The sequence below is a fragment of the Passer domesticus genome, chromosome 5 (assembly GCF_036417665.1).
Source record: "Passer domesticus isolate bPasDom1 chromosome 5, bPasDom1.hap1, whole genome shotgun sequence".
NCBI classification, from domain to species: domain Eukaryota; kingdom Metazoa; phylum Chordata; class Aves; order Passeriformes; family Passeridae; genus Passer; species Passer domesticus.
Genome location: NC_087478.1, coordinates 5,781,595 through 5,807,844, shown reverse-complemented (window position 1 = coordinate 5,807,844; position 26,250 = coordinate 5,781,595). Strand labels below are relative to the sequence as shown.

The 26,250-nt window shown below is 45.3% G+C and overlaps 1 protein-coding gene across 5 annotated transcripts in view; it reads left to right on the top strand.

Annotated features, from left to right (window-relative positions):
• FRMD4A (FERM domain containing 4A) overlaps nucleotides 1-26,250 on the top strand; it is a 356,537-nt gene that overhangs the window by 147,143 nt on the left and 183,144 nt on the right. The window lies entirely within an intron of this gene.

The window sequence follows — 26,250 nt, the reverse complement described above, 5'->3', positions numbered from 1 at the left end:
CAGTTTAAGGAATATTTCTGTAAAACTATTGCATTGACAGAGATTGAAATTGTGCATTGCTTGACATCAGGTGTCCTTGACTTTAGGATTTTGACAGCTATTAAATTACAATTTTGACTCTTGGATTATTTTGTAAGAGATGTAGGAACAAGCAAAACAGTTGTGTTTTCAAGAGAATCCAGTTTATGACTCCTGGATGTATAAATACTTTAAACCAGTGCTAATAAGGGTTTACTTCCTTGGAATCATCAAAGTTCAGTGAAGAAATGTATGATCTGCTTCTATACATCTGAGATAAAAATCTGTCTTTATCATCTCATGTTAAAGTTTCTTAAAAATATCAAAGCATTTCCAAATATATTCTTGCCTTTTCAACACAGCTTGATGAATTTCACCTAAAGGTCAGAGATGGTCATGTTTTGGAAGGTTTTTTGGTGGGAGGGGATGGAAAGTAATAGTGAGGGATTGCCAGTTCATTTGTCTTAGTGGAAAAAATGTCATGCCAAGGTGATCTGTACTCTCTGAATTCAGGCTATAAGAAATGAGATGGCAAGAGACCTGAATTTTCAGAAGACTTTTTGGCATTGCTTAAATGGAATATTTCAAATTTCAGGGTCTAGTGATGAGGAATCTTAGGCATCAACCACAAAAGTGAAAAACAGGAGATCTTGCCAGATTTCTAGCCTGTGGTCCAGTTATTGAGGTGTCCATCTGTGCTGTGAAATGGATTAGAGTTTCCCTGTGCTGGCATCTTCCCTCAGTACTTTGGAAAGTGCCTTTACCCCTTTCCCAGGCTGCTGAGAATGGGGTAGATGAACATTATTGGAGGCTGCCCTATACTGAAATACTCTTTGGGCTGTAATATCTGAATCAGCCTAATGATTATTTGATGCTCTGGATTCAACTCCTTTTCCCAGCTCTCAGTACTGTGAATCCTACGGAAAATCTCTGAGGATTTCAATCCCCATGACAAGCAAAGATGTAACATCTGCCTCTCACAACCACAGCACACTGTGAAAATTATTCTGTGTGGGAAGGGGCCAGTGCTTTCTTTGGAGTGTTTGCAAATGTAGCAGGATAAACTTGGCACCACAATTCCTCTTGGCCTATTTATAGCTCAGCGTTGCTTCACTGCCTTGGGTGTTTGACACCTGGGGGACTGAGACCTCCTGGCACAGGTGTCATTGAACAGTGGGTGCTTAAAGCCCTTTGGACAGGGTAACTCCAAGCAGAATCTCAGAGACTGACAACATCTGGAAAGCCAGGGATGATGGAGGCTGACCAATCCTACATGTGTCTAAATGTGTTTGAGGGGTTTGAAAAGCCTCCTGTCTTGCTGGGAACCACACAGCCCCGTAAGACAGGGATGCAGGGAATCATATCTTCTTGGCTCTTCATATCCCATTGTCCATTTTAATGTCCATTCCATCCAAATGCCTCTCCTCATGAGTTTCTGGGTTTGGTGATTTTTGCAGTGAGGGTGAGAGCTGGCCAAATAAAATATGGGCCAAATTCTCCAGAGCTGCAGGAAACATCAGTTTATTAAACCAGCAGAGCTCTTCTCAGGTTGTGTTTTGAACTGGTCTCTCAAATTTGTAATTCTAGAAACCCAGTGAAACATCCCCAGCTGGGACAGAGCAGCCACAGCTGAAATTGTGATGCAGGGACATGTCTGTCCAGTGCCATGCTGTGCCACCCCTGGGCACAGCTGGGTCTGGAGGAGCAGGGGTGTGTGAGCAGCATTGTGCAGGGGACACTCCAGCAGTGTCACAGCTGTGTGTTCTGCAGAGCCTGGGGCTGTTTGTCCAGGCTTCACATCTCACCTCAGGGCTGGGAATCCAATTTAGCCTCTATGCAAATCAAGGAAAAAGGTTTTCCCTTGTGAGCAACCATGTTTGGAGCTAGATGGGCTCTTCTAAAACCTACCAAGGAATTAAGGCAGGAGGAATTTTGGGCAATCTAGATCAAATGCCACATGCAGAATCACCACTATCAGGCACAGTTTTCAGGCTTTACTCATATATCACCTTGTCTTGCTGCTGTGTTTGATCTTCAACCACCTATTCATTTAGCAATGCTAAAAATAACCTCTGGATATACTGGATACAGAGAAGCAAATATAAAACTCAAGATGAAGGAAGGGCAAAACATCAACCTCTGGCTGTTACAGAGCATTCTAGCAGCCAGATCTGTCCAAGGTCATTGATCCACTACCAAGGATTTTGCTGCAGCAAGATGGGTATTTTGGTGAGGAGCATGGGGCCAGACTGGTCGGGCTGGATGGGCTGTGGGCACACTGTGAGTAACAGGAACCTCCTGGGAATGATCTTGAAGTCTGCTCTGTGCCATGCATCTTCATCTGTGTCAGGTTTATTGCTGAAAGAGCGAAGCCATCTGTCACCGTAACGCTCCTCTTCCAATTCTTCGGTGCCCTCCACTGCTCCAAACCAGGTGATTACTTACAAAATTGGGAAATTGTGGTCTATGGAGCCTTGAGTTACCTTTTTTTGCTTCCAAAGAAACTTAGTTTTAATGCTTCTGGGACCTTAGGGGCAGTAACCCATTCCCGGATCAGTGGACCCTGACAAAGCTCACTTTAATGGCTTGTACTAAACTATCAAGCTCATTTTGTCAGAGTGTAAAAGGTTGTAGCAGACAACAAATGAGAAGCAACCACCAGTTTCTAATGAAAACTGAGACATAGCTCAGCTCAGACTAACACACCTTGATGTAATTTGGCTTCTGTGGTAAAGCAGACTGAAGAAAAACTATAGGATCAGGCCAGTTTTTCTCTGGAAGTTTTTCTCTTGCAGGGACTCACCTGGAGTGAATTTAGCTGTTTTGCAGGGATGATGGCAAGCCTCGCCAGCAGATGTGTTAAACACTTCCTCTGGAAAGCTAGTATTACATGAGAACACTTTTTAAAACATTTTTGCTTTCTTTTTATGGAGACCAGAGATTTGCATCTACATGGCACGAGCTACCACTTCCTTCCAGAACACGGTGTTCTGGCATGTTGTCACCCCACTATCAGAGAAGCAGCTGGTGCTGCTCTGACACTTCCTTCCCCTCTTTCCAAAGGGCACTGGAGAGCTTTGCTGGGCTGGACAAGATGAGATAAAAGGGAAGCCTCTGACATGACATTTCATAATTAGCTGTCATCACCGGCGGGCTGCTACCCAGCCGCTTGAGGAGCTGGGATTTGGCTGCCTGGAGAAAGCTGGACAGGGAGACAGGGACCAAAGTAGGGGGGCAGTGCAGGGACAAGCTCAGCAGGTCCCTCGGGTGTGCTTCAGGAAAAAGGGAGTCTGGATATGAAATGTAGGCTCTGAATCCTGGTTTCATAGCTCAGGCACCCCTGAGCTTAACCCTCCTTGCCTCTGGATACACTAATTATTCTTGAGCAGTCTGTGAGCAAGACCTTTGAGGGAAACCTCAAAATCAACCTTCTGCCTTCCAGAAGGTTGCCTTAGGACAGGTAGAGCAAACCTCCAGGGTATACCATGCCCAGCATGCATGGGATGTCTGGAAGGGGTTGAAAGTGAGAAGGATTGTGGAGCTGCCCCACCGAGGGATGTTTTTCCTTGCATTATGGATGTGGCTTCAGACCTGCTAAAAAACACACTTTCAAGCAAACAGGCTAAGGGATAATAATCCTGCTAGGAATGTGAGCCTGAGGCAGTCAAACATCAGTTGGCATCAAAAGGAGACTGAGGATAGACATAATGGAGCTGTAGTGGATATCCCAGGAGACAAAAAACCCTTCAGATGAAGTCTTTGAACCATGAACCCTGTGTGCTGGCCCACTCCAGATATCACCTGGAATACAACAGGCAATTTATCTCCAATGGTTCCCGGGGTCTTAGAGCCCATCCAAACACATCCTGTCATATCCACAGTACACTCCACAGCTCCTTCTACATTCCTGCAAACATCTATTTTCACAGCTGGCTTCTCAGGCTTCTTCCCACCACACTCCACAGAAAAATATATACTTACATGTATATCTATATATGTCTATATATGTATATAAAAATATATTTAAAATCTATTTTTAAATATCTATATCTACATATATAGACTACATGTGTATATATATGAGAGTATCTTATGAAATTAAATTTCTGAGGGCTTTCTGGCATGGGGAGGGGCTGTGATTGCTTTGCCCTGGGTGGATTAGCAATCCAGATTTGCCATGCTCCAGCCTCCTCTATCCCCCAGAGAAACAGCTGCTCTTCTCCCTCCCCATGTGGTCAGGTTCTGGCAGAGTTAACACCAAGATAGCAAGAGTATGAAATTAAGTCAGAAGAAATTACCTGGGATGAACTGGAATTAAGGTGGGAGTCAAATCCCTGTATCCAAGCAGATCTGCAGCTGGATATTTGAAAGAGAGAGACTCAAATGCTAAGACTCTGAAACGACAGTCAGGTCTCTTGGCCAGTGACCCCAGAGGAGACAGAGCTCCCTGGTGGACTTTGGCAATGGGGGTGGCACTATGAGGGGCACAAGGCCAGTAAGGATTTGGAGTGGTGGCTACCAATACCCACAGATTCCAGCTCTTAAAACTAAGCTATGAAGAGAGGGGCATTTAGTTGACCTGGATCTTTATTGAAAATAGTGAAACAACAATAAAATCAGCACTGATAATTTTTCATGTTACAGATAGAGAAGCTGGGACAGAGGGACATGGAGCCATTTAAGCAGCCTCCTTTTCCATCTTCCCACTTAGAAAGGAGTAGACATACAACTTCCAGAAGCTCAGTTTGGTGATTTCTTCCCTTCAGAGTATAAGACTGCACACAACTGCAGAATAATCCTACTATCAGTGTCTCACAGATCTCTGATGCCAAGCATGAAGTGCGACTTTGGATCCAGTCCGAGCATGCTCTGGCAAAGATAGCTGTGAAATTTGTCCATTCTTTGGGCAATTATACCATTAACCTTTCTATTTTCTCATGCCATCAACACTAGTAAACAGTGGCCATCCTCATAGCTGGGACTGAGGACAATCTGGAGGCAGGAGGGTTGCAGGAAGATGGTTGTGATGAACTCAACCACCACTTGCACCATGAGCCCTGGACACAGCAGTCCCCCTCCCTGCAGTAATCAAACAAACATTCTTGCAGTTGCTATCGACTCCTGGTGTCTGTCTCACATTTTTCTTAATAACCATCGTAATAATAAAACATTATCAACATGTAAAGTGATCCATTAACCTCTACAGAAGCAATAAATTGTGTGGCTTTGCCAGGCTGCCAGGGCTTGCTAATCGAAGAGCAAGAAGCAAGTTTGTACCCAGAGCAGTCACAAATCATACATAATGCAGAAGTGTGGGTGCTAACCTCACCCCTTGCAACATAATGGGTATTTCCATGTGTTTATTTATCTGAGAAAATGGTTCTTTGAAGCAGCTCCTAATGACTTTCTCTCTGGCAACTACAGCATCTCTCAGTTTTTCCTCAGTTTCCAGTTTGCAGGAGATTTAAAGCTTCACCCTCCACCATAGGAGTCAGCATGAGTTATGGCAGTGCAGAGAAGAGAAGCAGAATCAGGCCCCTTGACCTGCAGTAAAAGCTGAGGTTGCTTAGCAGGATTGTGCCACTAAAGAGATCTAATTAGGCAGCTTGCCTCAGGTTTTGTTTAGACACTTCTGAAACTGAGAAATGAAAAATAATCACATCAGGTTTTTCCAGTGAATGATGTAGCCCAGCACCATGTCTTGAGCAGCAGATAACATCAGGTCCCTACAGACACCTCTAAAAGAGAGTAAATGCATAACCACAACCCCACAGCTACCCTTCAACAACCAGTTCCTTGTACTCAAGGGTTTCATGACCCACAAGTAGCACCTTCAAATTTAGCAGCCCACAGTAGATATCCTTTTATGAGTTTGTTGAGACATTTTTTGAGCCCAGTCCAGGTCCAGCTGCCATGGACAGTCCTGGAGCAGAAGAAAAGCCATAGTGCTGTGCTGCCACCCTCCACACAGCCATCAGCTGCAGAGAACTCCCATCAGAGTCAGGTTGTGCTGCTGACCCTCAGAGAGCTTTTGTGGAACAGAAGAGCTCTGTGGAGCAGCCAACCATGCTGAAAAACACACAGACATGAGAACAAAGAGCTGGGAGTGTGAATGCCAAAAGGGATGTTAGCAAACACAAAGTAATTAAATAAAGCTACCAAGAGACAGAGGAGAGCCTCTGAGAGCTGGCAAGGCAGACAAAGAGTGGCCACTTGTCATGTTTGTTTCATAATTGGTGGGGAGACATTGACACTTTCAGGTTCCATTCAACCCCCAGTAAAATAAGAAGCTAAAACAGATCTGGTGTCTCAAATCTTGCAAGTGCCCATTTCCTTCCAGCTATGACAAAAGGAGTCCAAGTGACAACCTCACATAAAGGGACCAAAGTTAGGAGAGGTAAATACCTCTTCAGGTGTGTCCTGCAGCTGGGGTAGGTTGTTGTATGAATAGAGAGGGATTACAGGGAGAGACTCCAGGGTTCCAAGACTGAAGATCCAGAGAGTCAAACTTTTCACATTTCTTCATCTGTCCAGAAAATATACACAAAACACAACCAAGTTGAGTTTGTATTTTGCCAGTGTTAGCAGCTCCTCTTTCAGCTTGATGCAGAGTTTTCTCCTCACTTGGAGAAAAATCATCATTATTCCATGCCTGTGAGACTTCAGCTACAAAACATAATTTGCCTGAGACACTGTTTACCAAGTCTGGCAAAGCTTAAAAAAAACCCTTGTAACATCTCTCAGGGGTCTTCTACTTCCCTGCTTTCTTCAGGGACATGTTGGTCTCTCTGCTATTCATGTGGCTTTCTCCTGGGGCAACATAACTCTCTCCTTCCCTCACACAGACACATATGCTTTCCCACAATATATTAAGATTAATCAAAGCAGTGTAACAAGGATGAAGTTTTAAAAGAGAGAAAATTGCACAGAACAAAGAAGCATTTATCTTCACAGTGTTTGACATAGTCCATATGTCACATATCCTGTTTAAGGCTTAAATCAAGCTCAAGGCTGAGTACCTTCCATGCCGTGCTGAGCACACCCCTATTTCTTCAGGAATTGAAGCAAATCAGCAGTGCTAAGCACTCCACAGGAGTAGCCTGCTCACATTTTAAGATTTGATACTGAGATGCACCAAGAATTCAGATGTTCATTGCAGTCCCCAGGATTTGCAAAGGCTTTAGACCAGACCCCCAGCAGAAATAGTGTGCAGTCATCCCCCAGCTCAGAGCATGCCTGCTCGTGTGTGCATCACACCCGCCTCTGCTGCACAGCCTCCACGTGGGAATGTGCCATTGTTGCCAAATATCTCCTCCTTTGTTTATATTAGCCCTGGAAGTCAGAGGTGGCCCCTTCAATCCCTCCGTGATGTTTACAGGGGCGTGTCTCCAGGGCAGTGGGGTCAGGCAAGTTCCCTCCCTAATTAATTACTGTCTCTGTGAGTTATGTGGGAAAAGAACTGACCTGCCAGCACACTAAAACCCAAGGGAAATGTCCTTCCATCTAGCAGAGGCCCTGCTTGCTATCTGCTGCTGTTCTTCTGGACAGAGTTTTCCAGGATCCCACCTGCCTGGGTGCTCAAAGACTGGGACCACCTTCCCCAGCCAGGACCACAGAGAGGTCAGAGGATGCAGAGGAGAGCTGGAGGTGGGATGGAGGCTACTCCTGGTGGCAGGAGGGGAAGCGGAAAGGTGCAGGTTGCTCTGTCCTCTTTCCTGAAGATATTTCCTGGGGTGTCTACACCTGTGTCATGATTTTCATCAGGGGCTGAGCCAAGAACTTTTTGGCTTGGTGGACACAGCAGCTGATGGGCCTAAGTGCTTGGCTGGGTGCAGGTTCAGCAGGTGCCATCCCAGGCTTCACACTCTGCTCTGCCAGCCATGCCCCATGAACACCCAAGGCTGAGGTGCACAAATCAGCTGATGAGCAGCCATGCAGGTATTTATGCTGGCATGCCAGTGAATGAGGACATTTAGGAGCACCTGATATAGCATTCTGTGTTATAGCAATGTGCATCAGATATTAACTTTTCTGAGTCCAGCAGGGCTTGGTTCTGGGTTTCTGATTAGGCTTATGCTAATCAGACCCACTAACACATCTGTGAACTGCAGCTAAACAACTGTGCTGTAGCATGATGTGCATTTGTGACAGGAGCCCAAATTCCCCTTGGCCTTTGCTGGTACAAGTGATGGACCTGCTGCACGTGCAGTCCAACACCACCTTGATGACCCAGAGCACCAAAACAGAGTGAAACAAAGCCCAGATCTCTGTTCCAGTGTGGGGCTGACTCTTATATCCACCCTGCATAGTTGCACACAGCAAAGGTACTCCCATGAGCTGCTTGCCCAGGGGAGACAGGGACAGGATGGTGCATGTGGCCCCTGATGTGACACAGCCCTGCCACACACAGGGGAAGCCCCCAGGCTTTCTGTGGCTGGGGACCACAAAGAGCCTCTCTCTCTCTCACCCCTGCAAGCTGCTGGGTTATTGCCAGCTGCAATGGAAAGGACTCACATGGGAATGGAGCTGCACCCAGTGTGTTTTCCCACATCCCTCCCCAGGCTAGAGTGATCATAACATTTCTCTGTAAAACACCATGTAAGACTGGAAAATTGTTTAGCTTTTTTTTAAATCAAAGGCAAGCTGGATTTGCAATGACAACCTCTGCACATCTTTCACTCCCAACAAGGCAATTTCCTTTGCAGACTGATTCTGAGTGCAATAAAATGTAAGCTAAGTCACTGTAGGGTTTGCAGCCCCAAAGCTCTGGGGAAGCTCTGTTCTCCTCGTCTTTCTAACAAAATAGCTAGGGAAGATTGCTTACAGTGGGAAGTAAGAAATCCCACAAAGATTAATAGGAGCTGCTAAAGAGCTCAAATAGAAGTGGTTTCCCTATCAGGGCTCCAGGGAAGAATTTGGCTTTGCTACTGACAAACCATAGATATTGTCCAGGGTGGAAAATACTGCCAGGAGCTGCAAATTATCCTTATTTCCCCCTCAATCTGTTGCCATACTTGTGTCTTCATGGAATACCGAACTTAAGTGGATTTTTCTGTAGTGAGTGACTTTTCAATTTTACAATGCCATATTGATAGATCTGATGGATACCACTCACTGCATTTCAGTCTGTGCCACTGCTCTCACTGGTTTCCATTCATTGATCTCTGCTGGGAGTATCCTGACTTGAAACTTGACTCCTGTGTTGCAAATATAAGACACACTTTGCAGCAGTAAATGGTTCCTTTCTCCTTTTCATTAAAGACCAAAAAAAAAATAATCTAGTCCAAACAGCAATCCATTGGATATACTTTCCTCTGATGCATTGTGACCACAAACCCTGTTCCTGGCAGCCTGCAATTAGTACTGAAAAGCATCCACTGCTTTAAAGAGCCTTGTCTTTCAGCAGTTAGTAAATACAGTGTGTCCCTTCTGAGGGTCTGTGGAGGCAAGGTCAGGATGCTCCCTTAGAATATTTGGGGTTTTATTTCCTACTGTGCTGTTCAGCTGGAGATGGTCTCTGCAGACAGTGCAGTTAAATAAAAACTCAGTGATGAGCTTGGTCATCTCAATCTGCATCTGTAGCCCCCTAAATGGGAAAGGGGGATCTCCAGAGGCAAATCCTGAATTTAATGGGCTGAAGTGCCCTTGGATGTGCTTATGCCTGCCACAAGCACCCAAATTCATCCTCTGGGAACAACTAGAGAGACCCTCATGGGACCATGTTTTACATTACTACCTTTAGGCAACCTACCAAATGAATTCTACTAGACTGCCCTATATAGTTGCTTACCAATATGTTTTGAACAAAAAATATAAAGCAAACATCTCATCCTCCTGGATGGTTCCACAGTCCTGATGATTAAGTTTTGGCTTCCTTTTTCCAGGTTCATAGCACCTGTGAAATGAGGAATGAAACAGAAGTGTCACAGTGGGTCCAGGTCTCCAGTTTTACATGGAGAGTACCCATAGAGTTATGCCTGGGGTGCAGCACACTGAGGGAGCAAGGAGTCAGGCCCAGTGGGATGTATGGGGATTTTACTGGAATCAGTTCCAGTAACATGAAAATGGATGGATTTCTTCTACTTTTCCCGTGTGCAAGATGTTTCCTGTAAAGAAGAGTATTTTCACTACCATTCAGCTGCCTTGACCAATACACAGATTTGCATTTCATTGGCAAGACCTAAAAATCTAGGCAAAAACACTTGAGGTTTGTGGAAATGACTGAATGAAAGCTCCCATTTCCCCTGTGGAGAATATCAGCTTGTGGTGTTTCATGCTGGTACCACTGGACTGTCTGTTCCTGGTCCTGGAGCCTGATGGCTTACAGACACATCCCCATGTGTCTAGTGGCTCTTTGTCCCCTCTAGTGGATAAATTCCTATCTACAGAGCTATTATTTCCATGAGCTGAACCTGCAGGAAGGAGAACATGCTCACAGGAATATGAGAGCTCCTGGGGAAGGAGGCTGGTGTGGGCAGCAGCCCCACCCAGGGCTTTGGATGGGGTGAACAGGGACACCTTTGCTGCTCTGCTCTTGTATGAAACACTCACCCCCGAGGTCCTGACTCCAGCATGACTCAGCTTTTATTCAGGAAAAGCTCCCAGCAAGGCTAATTGCTACCACCTTTGCCCTCTTTCTCCAGCAGTCAGTCCCCAGGGGCTCTGCTGATGCAGGCAAAGGCTCCCCGTGGGAAATGCCAGCCACTTCAGGCTTGACAAAAAGAGGTAGGCAGGCTGTGAGATAGCAAAGAGGGCACTAGCAATCATTAAAAAAAAAACCTGCAAGAAGCAAAGACCCTAACTGTACACCTATTCCACATAAAGAACCTATATAAGTCAGTCATGCTTAAGATATTTCCATCTTTTCCTGTCTCTTTCACTCTCTTTGGCAGGAGACATATGGAACTCATTATGAACAAAGGCCAATTGTTTTAATATTTAGAGTTTCCCACATCAAGCTGCAGTTTTTTCCCTATGACTGGTTTTAATGCATGTACATATGCTCAGCAGATAGAGTTTCTCTTTTTTTTATTTGAAATGGTTTCTTTAATGTCATGTCCCTAGCACCTTCATCCCAGCTTTTGGACTTGGATCAAAACAAAGTATTTTTAGTTTTGCATTAAAATGAGAACAATACATGGAGGAAGGGATTGGCTCTCCCAACTCAGCAGATTTTTGCTCTCCCAGCTAGACTGCTTCAAGGAAAAGGACATGGGCCAACATCTTTTCCATTTTACTGGGCAAATTCAGAGTGCCACTAAAGAATTGCTGGGTTGAGAAGTTCCCACTTTGCACACATTAACTCTAAACTGCATGTGGACCAATACCTCTAACAGAGTGTGGAAATGAACACAACATCCAAAACACTTTCCTATAAAAGCACAGCATTATACCTGGCTGCTTTAGGACAACTCCTGCTCTTACAGAAAGGTTGTGGGAAGGGAATGTATTTTTCCCCTTTCCAAAGCATGTGTGTATGATTTAGAGTATAAATAAAGTTTCAAACTTTTCTAGTCTCTCAAGCGGTTTTATAAGAAAAAGAAAAAAAGAAAAGAAAGAAAAAAAGATGTAGTCATTGAGAGTAGCTTTCTGAAAGTAACACTTCATAATCACAGACTGCAACATAATCATTTTTGTGAGTGAGTGGGTACACATAGAAGCTGCAGGCATCACCCAGTCATTTCAGTGATGTGGATGTGAGTGGTACTGCCTGTTCTCTGTCGGGATGCATGTGCTGCTCTGTGCCACACAGAGCCTGGATCTGTGAGCCCTCAGTTCAGCTGAGCAGCCAAGAGGAGCTGCCTGAGCCCTCTGCTCTGGCTCTGTGCTTTCCAGCATCTAGGAGGGAGGAATATCTGAACCCAGGAATTAACACTAATCTCTGCACCAGATGGGGATACACCAGATATTCTTTTTAAGGTGAACATGTGATCTACTGTACAGCAAACCAGAGGGGTCTGCAGTCACATGGCAAAACGTATAATAACTCAGATAGAGCTTTGATTAGACAACTGACCTGGTTACCATCTGTAGCAACAAGAAGCGGGCTTGACGTTTTTGGAACATTCTCCCCAGAAGCTTAATTCTTCCACCTCTATGGCACAGCAATCCTGCTGAGCAAACTACACCAAGAAACAGAAGGGAGCTAAAGATATGCTGCTTGAAGCATGTTGTTAAGGTTACAAGGCTTGGGGTTTCCTTTTTTTAATTTTGTTTTTCCCATTTCCCCCCTCCTTCTTTCAAACAAGCCACATCTTGACTCATATGGTCTGATGTGAAAACCCACTCAGCTATTTGATAGTTGGGAAATCTAGATGAGACTGTAAGTTGTTTCAAGGGAAGCCTGTGTGTGCTGTGAACTCTCTCTCTCTCACACACACACGAGTTAGCTCTGCACTATGGTAGTACAGACAGCTGTGACTCCGGGTAGGACCCGAAGACTTTTATTCAAAATACCATATGGATCACTGAGGAGACGCAGTGTGGAAAGGGTAAGCATGATTTCTTTGTCCTGAATGCATGCCCAGAGGATGAGGAGGGTACCATTTGATAGCAGTTGTCTGCCCTGTTAGTAGTCAGAGCTAACAGGGATTATGTCACGGTGTGAAGAAATTACTGCTGGTGTGTGCCATGCTAGGAATTACTGTTGCTGGGACTCGTGAGCTGATGAACGGGAATTAATACTTGTCAGGGGCTGTGTAGCAACTTAGAGTGGAAACTGGTGCCAGAAGGAACTGTAAGACAACCTAAAACAAATGTAACTAGTTAGAGACTCTGTGGCAATAGTTGGGATAATAATCTCTGGAAAAAAAAAAGTAGTTTCAGATATTCAGTACTCATTGAGAGAGAATGATGGCATATGGCAGCAGTGACCTGCAGCAGTGGGAGAAAATAATAATAATAATAATAATAATAATAATAATAATAATAATAATAATAATAATAATAAACACCAGAGGAAAGCTCAGGGTGGTGTGGAAGGGCTCCGTGTCAGTGAGCAGAGATGCTGATGCCCACCTATATCTGTCCCAGCTGAGATAGTCAGTGAGCACTGGTGGCAGTGAAGGCTCTGCAGTGCACAGAGTCCCTCTAAGGTGACACCACAGGGCTGTCCCTGGACAGCCAAGGCGGGGCTGCTGCTTTCACGCTGCTTGCAGGAATGGCAGGGCTCCCAGGAAAGCTGCAGTAGAGCCATTGATTAGCTGGAAGCACATCACCCAGCAGCAGTGCCCAGGGAAGCAGGGGGTCCTGGCACTTTGAAGATTGATGGGCTGGCAAAGAAGCAGTGACTGGGACAGGGGGCTCAGCTCAGAGTGTGCTGGACACCCACAGAGCGCGCGCTGAGCACACATCTGGCACACACCAGGTGCTTTCAGGCTGCCTTTGCCTGCTGAGATGCCTCTGACAGAGCTGGCAGGGGCAGCACAGCCTCCCAGGGGACAGGGACACCTTGCACACACACTCACAGCCCAGCTTGTCACTGCTGATATCCCCAAAACTGTGGTCAGCTCAAAGGAACAGGCACCCTCTGCTCATTCCTGCCCACAGGGGTTTGGGGTTGAGTGCCCCACAGGTGGGCAAGGGGTGCTGCACTCACTGGTGGCAAGTGTAGAAGCTCTACAAGCCCAGAGTGGCTCAGAGTGGGTCTTTCACCCAGGACAGAGGAAAGCCTTTTCTTCAGGCTTCTGTTTTGTTGAAAAGCAGTCTGGCTGCAGCTGCAGCCACCTGTGAGTTTACTTCAAGTCTGTTGTACTCAAAAAAAAAAAAATCTGCTTTGTACATTTCAAACCAAAATTTTTTCTGCATTTTTTTCTTTTGAAAAGAGTGTAATTTCATTTAGACAAATTCCTTCTTTTTTTTTTTAAGGAATATGAGAAAAATCTCAAAAATTAAAAGCTGTTCAAAAAATGTTTTGGTTAAATGCAAAGCCTTTTTGTTGTTTGTTTTCCTTTCCCCTCCATTTGGCAGAAGAGAAAGCAGAATAACTTTGTGTCAACCTGAAAAATATTTCCTTTGCCTTTCCAGTCCGTCAAGCAAACCAAAGATAATCAATTATTCACACAGCTTTGGTCTGCTATTGTTTGATTGTGGGCTGTTGCTTTGGAGAGCATTCAGAAATGTCCCTCCCGGTAAATTTGGGCTTTGTGGTTCAAGATGCTCGTTCTGAGGGTGCCCAGGGCAGACAGCCCTGATGCCTTAACCTGCCTTGGGTCAGGTTTTATTGTGCTCCTGTTCCCTGCCTGGCACTGCTGCCGCTGGACCAGGGTTGGCATCTGGTGCTTTGCAGCTGCTCTTGCAGAGTGTGGGGAGGCAGAGTGTGGTGTCCCCTTCCAAGGTGGCTTCCCACAAGGTGGCAGATGATTTTTCATCCAGGGTGAGCTCTCGGCTGCTGCAGGGCCACCATCCTCTGCTGCTGATGGCCACAGGGGGTCCCTCCCTGTCTGGAGTGGCTCATGGTTTTACGCAGACTGTGCCTGAGGCTGAGTAGTCTGCAGACAAATCATAAATCTGTAGAATGTTTGGGTTGGAAGGCACCTTAAAGATCATCTCATCCTGACCCCCCCACTGGGGGTAGGATGCCACACACTACATCAGGTTCCTCACAAAATCTGGCTCTGAACACCTCCAGGGATGGGCATCTACAACTTCTCTGAGCAGCCTGTGCCAGTGCCTCGCCACCCTCATTTTTTTCCTAACATCTAATTTAAATCTCTTTTAATTTAAAACCATTCCCCCTTTTTCTATCACTATTTGAGAGACATATAACAGTGCAGAAAATGTGAGACCACTCTCCTCCATGCACATATCCCCTTTGGAACATCTTATCCACACTGACCTGCCTGACAGCAGCTACCCCAGCCTTTGCTTTGCTCTGTACCTTAGCCCATGAGATGGAGAGGTGTAAAAACCAGCAGCACTCTCACAGAGTGTTCCCAGGATATAACCCCTTGGAAGGGAGCAAGGCAGAGCACGGAAATACCTTCAGAAGAAGGTGTTGGAAAATTTCAGTGTTTATGTAGAAGGCAAGAACAGCTGCACAAGGATGACCAGCACTGCAGGAGACTTAACAGTGTACAGACTTAACAGCTCCACATACAGCCCAAGTGACACTGCCAGGGGGGTTGTGTTGTTTTATTTTCACTCACATCCACAGTTTATTTCTCTCCTTCCCACTTCTTGACCTAAGGTTGAGGTAGTTTAGACTTCTCAGGCAAATGCTGGAGCCTTGCTTTAAGGGTTGCCAGAGAATTTGATGGGATGATTTTTGCAATCACTTCTTTTTTGTCCTGAGCCTCTGTCCTTGCTGCTTTTCTCTCTGCCTCATCACAGAACTGGCTCATCAGGCATTTGGCCCATGAGGTTGTGGTCAGCCTGGATGAAGGATGCATCATGTTTTCTCTCCCTGGAGCTCCCCACCAGCTAGAGCTGGCAGGGCAGATTCTCTGCTCTCTGAAGCCACCCAAAATCTGTTCCTAAGCTCAGAGTCCATTAAATCCCACAGCAGCAGTGAAAGAGCCCAAAATACAGTCCTGAATGAGCAGGTTTAACATGCAAAGCCTGAGATGTGAGAGATCTGTGCAATGCATGGCACACACCGACCAGAAGATAGAGCTTTACAAAGGTTTTTACAAGTCCAAGTGAAAAAGGGCATTGCTAAATATTAGTAGGTATGACACAGAGACCACCAGACATGTCAGCTGAGGCAGAATTAAGCTTTGTGCTTTGTGCCACAGGGCACACCAGCAGCTGCTATAAGGACTGAGGTATGAGCTGGGCTCCTCTAATTCAATGCTGATGTCCATGAGATGTTTTCATCCTGACCAGCACTTGGGATTGCCTTTGGGATCACTGCAAAGGCAGTCAAAGTACTGGGGGGGGCTGAAAAGGAGGTCCCCTGAGCATATTTTTGACTGATTTAATAACTCCTTCAGCTGCAGCCAGTTCTACTTTAACCAGCCCATACACCTTGGTTAGAAGACAATCCCCCACACACACCAATAAACCCCAAAACAAACAGGAAACATGAATCTGATCCCTAACACAGCATTTCTCAACACAGAGCTCTCCCCACCACATCTTCCTTCCCTGGGTCTTCCTCCCCCAGCACGTTAAACAGGCAGTCCCTCTCCCTTTGCATTATTGATGTGAGACGGTTCATGCCTCCCAGCTATGTTTATTATATCCATGTGCTGCGGATGTGGGTGAGAGGAAGATGAATAGAGTCCTGCTAATGTCTAACAAATGCCTAGCACCATCCAGAGATCTCTTTCTGCTGCTTCAAGGCACTCCTAAGGAAGAGCACAATTTACTCCTCTCAAGACGTCACTGGCTATTTTCCATCCACGGGAATGCTTCTCACCACAAACACAAGGCATTGTTTTTTTTGAGCTAGAAAGCCCAGAGAAAACATGCAGCTTTCTTGTATTAAAAAGGAATGCCTGCCCTCTCTTCTGCCTTTGAGGCTCAAAGCCTGGCACTACAGAGGCTGTGTAAAAAGGAAGGCCATCTCCAGGCAAAATGAAGTGCTGTAAGAAACTAATCAAGCTGGGAGAGGTCTGGCTGGAAAAGCCATTTAAAATTGGGTTTTGCAGTTTGTGCCCCAGCTTTAAGTCCCAGTTCTCAGATATGGTAAATTAAAGGCCTTGTGCCCAGTTGTGTCAGTGGATGCTTGCAGCTCAGCAGGAATTTAGTCCAGATTGCTTTTTTATTTCTTGTGCTTCCAAAGAAGATAAGTTAAGATTAAAAATGCGGCCAAAGCCCCAATCCACAGCTCCACTGTCCATTACTCAAATGTAAATCTATACCAGCACAGAACTGGGACTGCTATTCACCTATGACACTTCCTCCCTGAATGGATATCCATGAACACTCACTCGTATCATGACTTTAAAACACACCAGGCAAAGATAAATCCGTAAATGGATATTTATTGCCACAGAAAACAGATGGCAGAAGACAAAGCTCCCATGTTCTTATCCCAAGCTGCAAGCACGTTAAGAATGCAGCAGGAAACGTCATTCCTCCTATAAATAAATTTCTCTTGAGAAGAGAGAACCCAGGGCTGAAAAAAAAGTCAGTCTTTCTGCTCTGCAGGCCAGCTCCAAGGCAGGTTTTCCCACGCTACTCTGCAGCTTATGGTGACCTTTGCTTTTGGCAAGAGAGGAGATTGCCTTCAAGCAAACCTAGCAAAAGAGTTCCAATATGCCTTTCTGCTGTACATTTTTTTTATTATTATTTTTATTATTCTGAGCTACTGATTTTCTTCTTCTAGCAGACAAAGGATAATTCAGCACTCAGCTTGCTACTAACCATTTTTCCAGCATGGATTCAAGAGCAGAGGGGTGAGAAACCTCTCACAGCGAGGGCTGGAGGGCAGGGTCCAACGGGGTGGAACAGGCAGACCTTTCAGCATTCACAGGGGAGTGATCCTGGCCCATGGAACCCTGTGTGCAAACTCTGTGAGTGATGCTGTGAGCGCTCGCTCTGACACCACGGCTGAGCTCCGAGGGGAGCTGATCTTTCCAGTTCACCCTATCTACTTGAAATCACACTGGCGTGCAGGTCCTGCAGACCTTTGCTTAGCACCTTCACTGACATTTTTTGGATGGGTGTCTTACCTTGACAGCATCACTGCTGATCTGATAGACTGCCGAGGTGACAGGAGAGTTACTCAGGTATCACAGATAAAAAACAAATAGTAAATACTTGAGTGCAGAAGTTGCCAAAGAAAGAAGAAAGACCTTGAAGCAAGGGACTCCCATTGCCTTAGCTGTTTTCTGGAAGTTATTCAAGTCTCAAGGTGACAAAAAATTATTCACCCTCTCTGTAGACAAATAATTGTATCCAAAAAAATAAATTAATAAAAGGCTAATCTTAAGTAGCAAAGCTGTCACCTATGTAATGTTCTGATATAATCCCTTGTGACTGCTGAAACATCAATTTTATCTGCTTCATCAGAGCTTTATCTCTTCTGACCTGTTCACAAGTATTTCGGAAGAACTGGTTTAATTTGAACTCTACCTAGACAGATAAATGCTTAGTGCACCTCTCAGGTGTCTGGAAGTTATAATATTTTCTGACACTTCTAAAAGGTGTAACAAATCAAAACCGACTTCTCTGTGAAACGGATCAGGAGCTGTGCCAGACTTCATCCCCCAAAATGCATGCAGGTTAACAGTGCAAGAGGTAGGAGCATGGCAGAGGCTAATGGATAGTGACTGGTGAACTCTGAAGAATTTGGAACCAGGATACTGCTCAAATTGGCTTTCAAATGGTTGGAGCTTAATTGAATTATCGAAGGCTCTCAAGGCCTGGAGACCTCACGAGCAGAGGTTCTGCTTTGAAATTTCCAGTGCTTCAGATTCTTATTTTGATGAGAAAATGAAAAGCTTTTTTCATTACAAATAAGCATTTGTTGCCTTCACTTTGGCCAAGCACTGGGATGGAAAGACCAGGGGACAGAGCAAGGGCAAGCCTGGGGACAGAGGTTGGGAGCCAGAAATGAGCCAAATGTTTTGGATTCGAGTAAAGGGAAGGAGGGGATCATGTGAATCCAGCTGTAAAATTTCAGAGGGGGTGGAAAGGTTCCTCTGGTTCATGGATCCTTTTGGCTAATAAGCCTGCTCAAACAGCTTTTTCAGGTAGCTGATACCATGATCACACTCCCAGCAGCAGCCCCAGGCTCACACCAAGGAGCTGTGATGGTTCAGTAGCAGGTTAATTTCCCTCGAGGTGGTGATCTGCAGCCCAGGAGGCAAGAACTTACCATCCCAAATTGAAGGTTCCTGGAAGGGGTTTCCAGTTCTGAGATTCAGTTTCTTGCAAAGTCAGCCAGTGATAGATAATGCCAAGTGGCACTTTGGGTGGTTGAAATACCTGCCCCAACCTAAAGTCCTACTCCTAACTCTTCTAGCCAGGACTTATCCCTGGAAGAGCACAGACATGCCTCCAGCTGGGTTTTAAATCCAGACACAGAAAGTCTTCAGACTTTATCAGTTCCTGATCTGCACAAGGGATTGCTTGAATGTTGCTTCAACAATTTCCAGAACTAACAGCATTTTTAGGCATCAAGTAGAAAGTTCAACACATGACTATTTCTAGTTCTTAACTTTTTCACTCTTTTCATCCATTTAACTCAGGATAATGTACAGTGTTTGGCGGGAAAAAATCAAATCAAAACAGTGGATGAGCAGCACATTTACTTTTCACAGACCTTTTCCATTTTCACTATAAAGACTTCTTTGGTGCAGACTAGACACCAACACAAGCCTCTTAAATACCAGCAGTGACTTCAGTGAAGCTCACAGGCACCAGGGCCTCCCCAGTCAGCCTGGTGGAAATCATGGAAAAGGCTGTTCTGACCAAGAGGGAATGTGTTGTGTAGGTAGTCACACAGTTCCTATTTTGCTGACTCAAGTTCAGAAAGTTGGATTGAGATTTCCAACATGTTTCCAAACTCGTGGCCAAACTTTCTGTATTAGTTTAACTTATTTCCTGCTGAAGCTTAAATTATCCTCATTGTCTCAATAATTTCTAATGGCTTCAAAGAAATGGTGATTTTTCATTCCTCAAGAAAATTGGTATGAATGATTCCTACACTTTATTTTGGGGGGGGGGGGGGGGTTGGGTATTTTTGCGATCAAAGTTTCACACTCTCCAAATTGCACAGACATGGAGTGCAATTTGTCTCCACTTGCCAAAGATACCACATGAAAAGCTTTTGGCAAGATAATGGACTGCAAATGAGGCCACTTAGTCACCCGCACACACTCTACAATCCAGCTGTATTTCTGGAACATATTTAGAAGGTGCAATTAGGGTTGTGCATGCTTTGAAATAAGTGAGCAAGCTTCTTAGCTGAGGTTGAAAATCATTTTAGTTTCTAGTACTCTTGCTATAAAACACACCAGTCTTGATGGGGTGGGACCATGGATATCTATTTTTTCTCCAAGTTTTGCATCAACACAGATTAGGTTGACTCTAAGGACTGATAACCTGCAATTAATGTTGGTGCACTAAGCATCTACCCTTTGGGGATCTATGTGCATAACAAGTACCATCATACAGTTTTACTATTTTAGTTCAGTACAGAAATCTCTGCAAGTGCAAATCAAATCAGCCTTAACTCAAAAGTTCCTGCCACAGGGAGTTTCCACCCTGCCAGCTTCCAACAGATAAGTTGGGAGGATGAGATGAGTTTTGGAGAAACTCAACTAGGAGAGATTAAAGGTAGGAATGTGTTTTTACTAATGTGTGTTCCCCATTTCAGCTTCCTTCCAATTGTACTTTCATTCAGCTTACAAGTTCATCATTAAACTGTAATAATTTTTATTACTGTTTTAAGATACTTCAGTAGTCAAAGAAAAGACAGTAATGTGTGTCTTCTAGTGACAACACATCCCAATATCTTCAGAGACAACTTTGCATTGGTTGAGTTGTCCTTTCCAGTTACAGGACATAAACACAGTGTCTGCTCAGTGTGTTTAATCCTGGGGAGCAGCTCCTGATGAGGCATCTGAGCTAGCCCAGCTCAGATGGCCCTGTGAATCTTCAGTTGTCAGCCCAGGTTTGGCCTGGGAAGCCCTGCACTGCCATAGCTGTGGGAGTCTTGCTTGTCCTTGGAAGAGGATTCTAAGGGGGCATGTGCCCTGCAAAACATAAGGGCTGCACCCCACTCTAGAGAAAATATGAATCTATATTATATAGTTCTGCTTCCTTATTTCTGTGGACCACTAGAAAATCACCTGAGTCCCACCAAAGCTAAAATTTGTGTCATAAGAGCATCAATACATGCTCTTTTCAACAGCATTGTCCACCAAGTTGAAGCAGGGTAGGTTTAGACTGGATATTATTTGCTCACTGGAAGGTTGGTCAGGCATTGGAACAGGCTGCTCAGGGAAATGGTGGAATCACAATCCCTGGAAGTGTTCAAAAGACTTGTGGATGTGGCACCTGGGGACATGGTTTTGTGGCGAACACAGTGGTTCTGGGTTAACAGTGAGGCCTGATGATCTTAGAGGTCTTTTCCAATCTTAATGATTCCATGGCTCTTCCTGCATGACTCCAGCAGAGACAGGGCAGGTGCCAAGCAGCAGAGCCCTGTGCTTCAGCCAGCTCTCTGTGTCCTTGAGGCTGTGTCTACACAAACAGTTCAATTTTAAGAGATTCTATTTGAGTCTTTTGGGGGCAAAGGAGGTGGGGGGTGGAGGGGGTGTCCTGGTGCTCACTGTTTCTTTTGGAGACATCTGTCTTCAGAGATCCTGAGGAATGTCTGAAACTGCTCTGAAGGACAGATCCATGATCACATTCTGGAATAGTGTTCCATATTTATGTGTTTTCAGGCTGTGGGCACCAGGAGTAGATCACTGAGATTGCACCAGTGGCTTGGTAAAGGGCCAAATACCTCACCTGAAAACAGGGCAGCTGGGGAGGTACAAAAGGAACTGGATCCTCTACTTGCACCCACTCCAAATGCCTCTTCTTCTTTGCAGGATAGATTTAATCTGGCATTCAAACAGATATGTGTCTCGTGTCAGTTTCTCTACATAAATGCCTGTATTTAATATATCTGTAAAAGATGCTGAGGTTTGCCTGGGTGAGAGCACTGTGGGATGCTCAGTGAGCTCCCCTGACCAATGTGATCCATGAGAAATTGCCCCTGTTCAGAGGGGAGAATGTCAACATGCTTTTTGTCCTCCACAGTAATTCAAAAAAGCCCTCCAACATCTTGCTTTTATTAACCCATTTGGTATAGATTCCACAGGCACAGTTCACCTCTTACTACAAGACTTGTCCTGCATAGGTTGTAATATTTTCCATGATGCTTTGGAGCATCTTAGGAAGCTGAATGGGGTTGGCATCAAGTAACTTTCTGTCTTTCAGTCTTCTCTTAATGCACCTGCAGACTGGGGAAGGAGGATGATCAAGGCTAAAATGCTACATGAAGTTTACCCTCATTAAACGTCCAGATTTTCACAAAAAAAAAAACAAGAAAAGTGAATTGCCAATATTTCACAGGCTCTCCTTTCCTCAGAGCTGACTTCAGAGCTGTTACTGCTGCCTGAGGGCAAAGCCTGGAGTTCCCAATATTTGAAAACATCATCCAAGAAAACCTGTCAAGGCCAATATGATAAACAGGCTATTGTAAGAGGGGAGTTTGGCAATCCTACACCACAATTTAAAATTATTCCTTATAATACATTGGACTTTACATATTGCAAGGCTCTGCAGACATTGATCCTCTGCAGACCTCTGCAAGACCCAGCCATTGCTGTTGCTCCCACTTGGCAGCCAAGATGCTTTCAGGGTAAAAGCCAAGGTGAACTGCCAACACCCTGCAAATCTGGGAGTGTTTGATGCAGGATCAAACCTCAGGGCTCCCATTAGCTGGAAGTGCAGACCCACATCCCCTTCCTCCCTCTTCAGCATCCCTCCACCCAACTCATGCCTGCAAACCACACCAGAGACTGGGAGGAGGCTTTCTAATTTTCATAATTTCCACTCTGAAATGTTGGAAAGCTTCCTTTTTCCATCCTGGACTTTGTTGTAATGCAGGCATTGTGTGTCATCCTGTAAACTTTCAAATGCACCAATAGTGGCAGTTTCCTGCAGGAGAAAAAGGGTTTGCTTCAGTTAAAGCAAGTGGGAACCTGGCCAAGGAGAGTCATAAAAGCAGAGGATGGTGATTTTTAAAAGCACAGTTATGTTAGTGCATTCCAGTGTGTCCAATCAGTCACTAGAGAGTGGTTAAAGTGTCCTTGGGGCCAGCCTCTGGCTTCTGGGGAATGGTGTCAGGGAAAGATAATCAGGCTGAAGCCACTGGATGACCCAGCCCCTTTTCCTGACCATCAGTCACAGCAGACTTTGTGCTGCTGGCCAGGCTCTGGTCACTGAAGTATTTTAAATTTTTTCCATTTCTGAACTTTGTTTCATATGAATTCATGGATGCTGTTATCCATCCTAGACTGGAAGGGAAATTGCTGAAAGATCCAGAGCAGATCCAGGATGTAAGCAGCATAAATGTTTTCCTGCAAAGGCCAAGAGATACCATGGGATCTCTGAACATCCCTTATTGCACTCAGCACTAGTGTTTTCTCAGCACCTTTTTCCCCAGGAGTCCTCTGTGTGAGGGGCTCAGGGTGAAAGAACCCCATTTTAAAGGGAAGAGAGAAACACATTTCTGGAATCATTGCCTTTTAGAGAAATTGCAGATGGAAACTCACAAATCCAGACACCCTGAATCATGTGAAGATGAATTGTGCAGCCCAGGGTATCTACCACCTCAGTCTTGCACTCAGCCCCTCTCCTGTGAGGTCAGGACTTTGCAAGGACAGACTGCAGGCCTGACCTCAAATTCCCTGGGCACCAGCCTCTGAGAAACCTTCTGTTGTTTCTGTTTCATAATAACTGCCCACTGGGGAGGCAATGACCAACTCTCCCTCCCGGTTCCTAGCTTGCAAAGCCAAGAAATACCAACATGAAAAGGTCCACATTCTGTTATCCTGGAGTGAACTGACCACGTCTGGTCACACAGGGACAGAGCCCAGAATACCATCTACATGGGCTTTTCTTTCCCATGACAAGTTTCCCAATCAGAGTTTGAATAAACATTAGGTCATCACCAATTTATAATGGCAGAAATTTATGTCTCTCTTGATCACATTTTCATAGAAGAAGGAATAAGCTTTCGTTCTTGCTATTCTACCCATATCTTAATCACTCTCTGACAAAACCAAACACACTATTTTGAAATCAAACAGATTCACAGAGGGTGTTCCCTGCCCAGGCAGTGATTCTTGTCTGACTGGACCACTGCCGTGTTCAGTGTTGATTTTGGTTGGCTTCAGACATAAATCTTCCCAAAGACCATTTTCTTAGTGCACAGAATAAGAGCCCCATTGTTACAGCAGTGATGCATTTGGGACACATCTCCACTGCTCTTTAGACCAAGGTAGACACTTAATGGGGCAGTTCTTATAGCTGTGTACCCTTTTTCATGATGGAGCAGAGTGGTTCCAGGTACTGTACCTGGCAAAGATTCTTGCTCTCTGTCCCCTCATCTTGGTGGAGCAATGGCTTGAAGGAGTGTTTATACTGAAGTCTAGGCAAAAGAACCAAAACAGAAACCTGCAGTCATTTATGCTTCTCCTGAGTCCAGAAATAAATGAAATGAGGCAAATCAGGACCCACTTTAAGTGCCTGGTTCTCACAGACCAACACCTCGGCCTGTGAAGGAAGTTTTCTCTGGCTTTGCAAGGCTGTGACGTGGCTCTGTCAGTGGATTCCTGTCTGTGATAAGGCTGAACTACGGCTGTCAGAGCCTTCAGAGGTTGTTGCTCAACCTTGGTTTATCAAGGCAATGGAGCATGCACTGCTGGTGCTGTCTGTGGGTGCAGGCAGTGGAGCAGGGACCAAGGGCAGCTCTGCTGTCCTAGACAGAGGTGGAGTGGGAGCCAAAAGCACAACAACACAAATCACGAGTGCAGATCAAAAGGCCTTCGGCACCATGGGAGCTTCATGTCTGGGTTGAGATCCTGCTGGAGGTCTGAGCTGCATCTGGAGCCGGGGAGGGTGTGGGGGACCTACAGGAGAGGACATGGTGTGGCATTCCAGGCTGAGACGGAGGGCTTGGTGGAAACTGCCCAGAAGAAATTAGGGCAGTCTTGCATGTGGTCCAAAGTGGATTGCATGGGTAGAATACATGGCTCTAAGCAATGAAGTAGTGGATTTATTGCAACCACATAGAGCTATTCAACTTGTGAACAACATTAGCTGGGTTTTGATCGTTCCTTTTTTTCTGAGCTACTGTGGTGCTTGGGCAGAACTTCCAAGTTCATCATTCTCCTAAAAGTTCCTATATTTGTTTTCCTTAGACTCGAGACTTCTTTTTAAAAAGAAAATCTGCCATATCCTTCAGCTGCAAATGATTTAATAGCTCTTGGCTTTGTGTGATCTGAATATTTTCTTGTTCTCTTGCTTTGCAGCTGTGACCTACTTAATTACAAGCAGGAAACAAACCCCAGAATCATTAGACTTTCTGCCTGGCTTAAAGAAGGGGAAAAAATAAAAATCTTATGTTGTTAAATACTAGGATGTCCTTCTTAATAACAGGAAGTCAAGCTCCAGATAGCAACAGTGAACATTTGAATTCTTTTTGAATCAAGATAAGAACAGCAAAGAGCTTATGGGTTTTATTTTTTATTGCATGGATGTTTTGGGGGCAGGGGAAATGACAGCCGCTCCTAACAGCCAAAATGGGAATGAGTCATAAATTTCTAAATCAAGAGCGTAAATCCTCTTTGTTTTAAGTTCTGAGCAGCCTCAGTCTGCTCTGTCCACAGAGACAAAGAAGTGACTGACTTGCAGCTTCGATCCGGCAGCGTTCGATCTATTTTATCCTCTTCCCAGGAAGCATGAGCAAACAAGCCAGACAGTGAGTTAGGATCCCCCATGGCAAACCATCAGGTTGGAAGACAGAGCATGGGAGAGTTTGATTAACTTCTCTCCACTCTGTAGGAGTGTGGGCTACTATTTATATCTCCTGAAACTCAGAACCCCATCTGGAAATGCTGGTGTGGTGGTAGCTGTAGAAAGCAATCAGAGAAAGGAAGGCCAGGACTGCCAGCCAGCCTTTGAGACTGGCTGTCCCACACGGGCACTTCAGCCCTCTTGTACCTGTTTATCACAGCCCTGGTGGCAGCTCAGTGGTACAAATCTCCCAGTGCATCATGAGGCAGTAGAAGCTGATGTTTGCTCAGGGTTTTAAACCAACCAGCAACAGAAGTGCAAGTTATCCTCTTCTGTCAACTGTGCATGCATTACCACTGCAGATGGCATGGATCCAGAGCTGTCCTACAACAAATGGAGATTTTCCATTAGCAGCAGCCACAGGGGTCTGCGTTTCAGGAGCAAACAGGGTAGAGGTCAGCTCCTATGCTCTACTGAGAAGGTCTAACTGGTCCCAGCTGGGGAGATGTTCTCAGCAGGAAGATCTGCTCCAGTACAGAAATCCCCCTCTGTTGACTCCCGCATTTCCCATCTGCAGATTAATTGTGCTGTGGCAATGGCAGCAGCCAAGGAGCCCCCTGTGATCCAGCCCCAGTGCAGATGCCATGAGTGAGTGTGCAAGTGTGTGCACACACAGGGCGTTGTGGTTTCAGCAGCCCAGTGGGGCTCAGTCTGGGACATCCCCCTCGTCCATGGCAGCCTCCCTGCACACACAGCATCACCTGG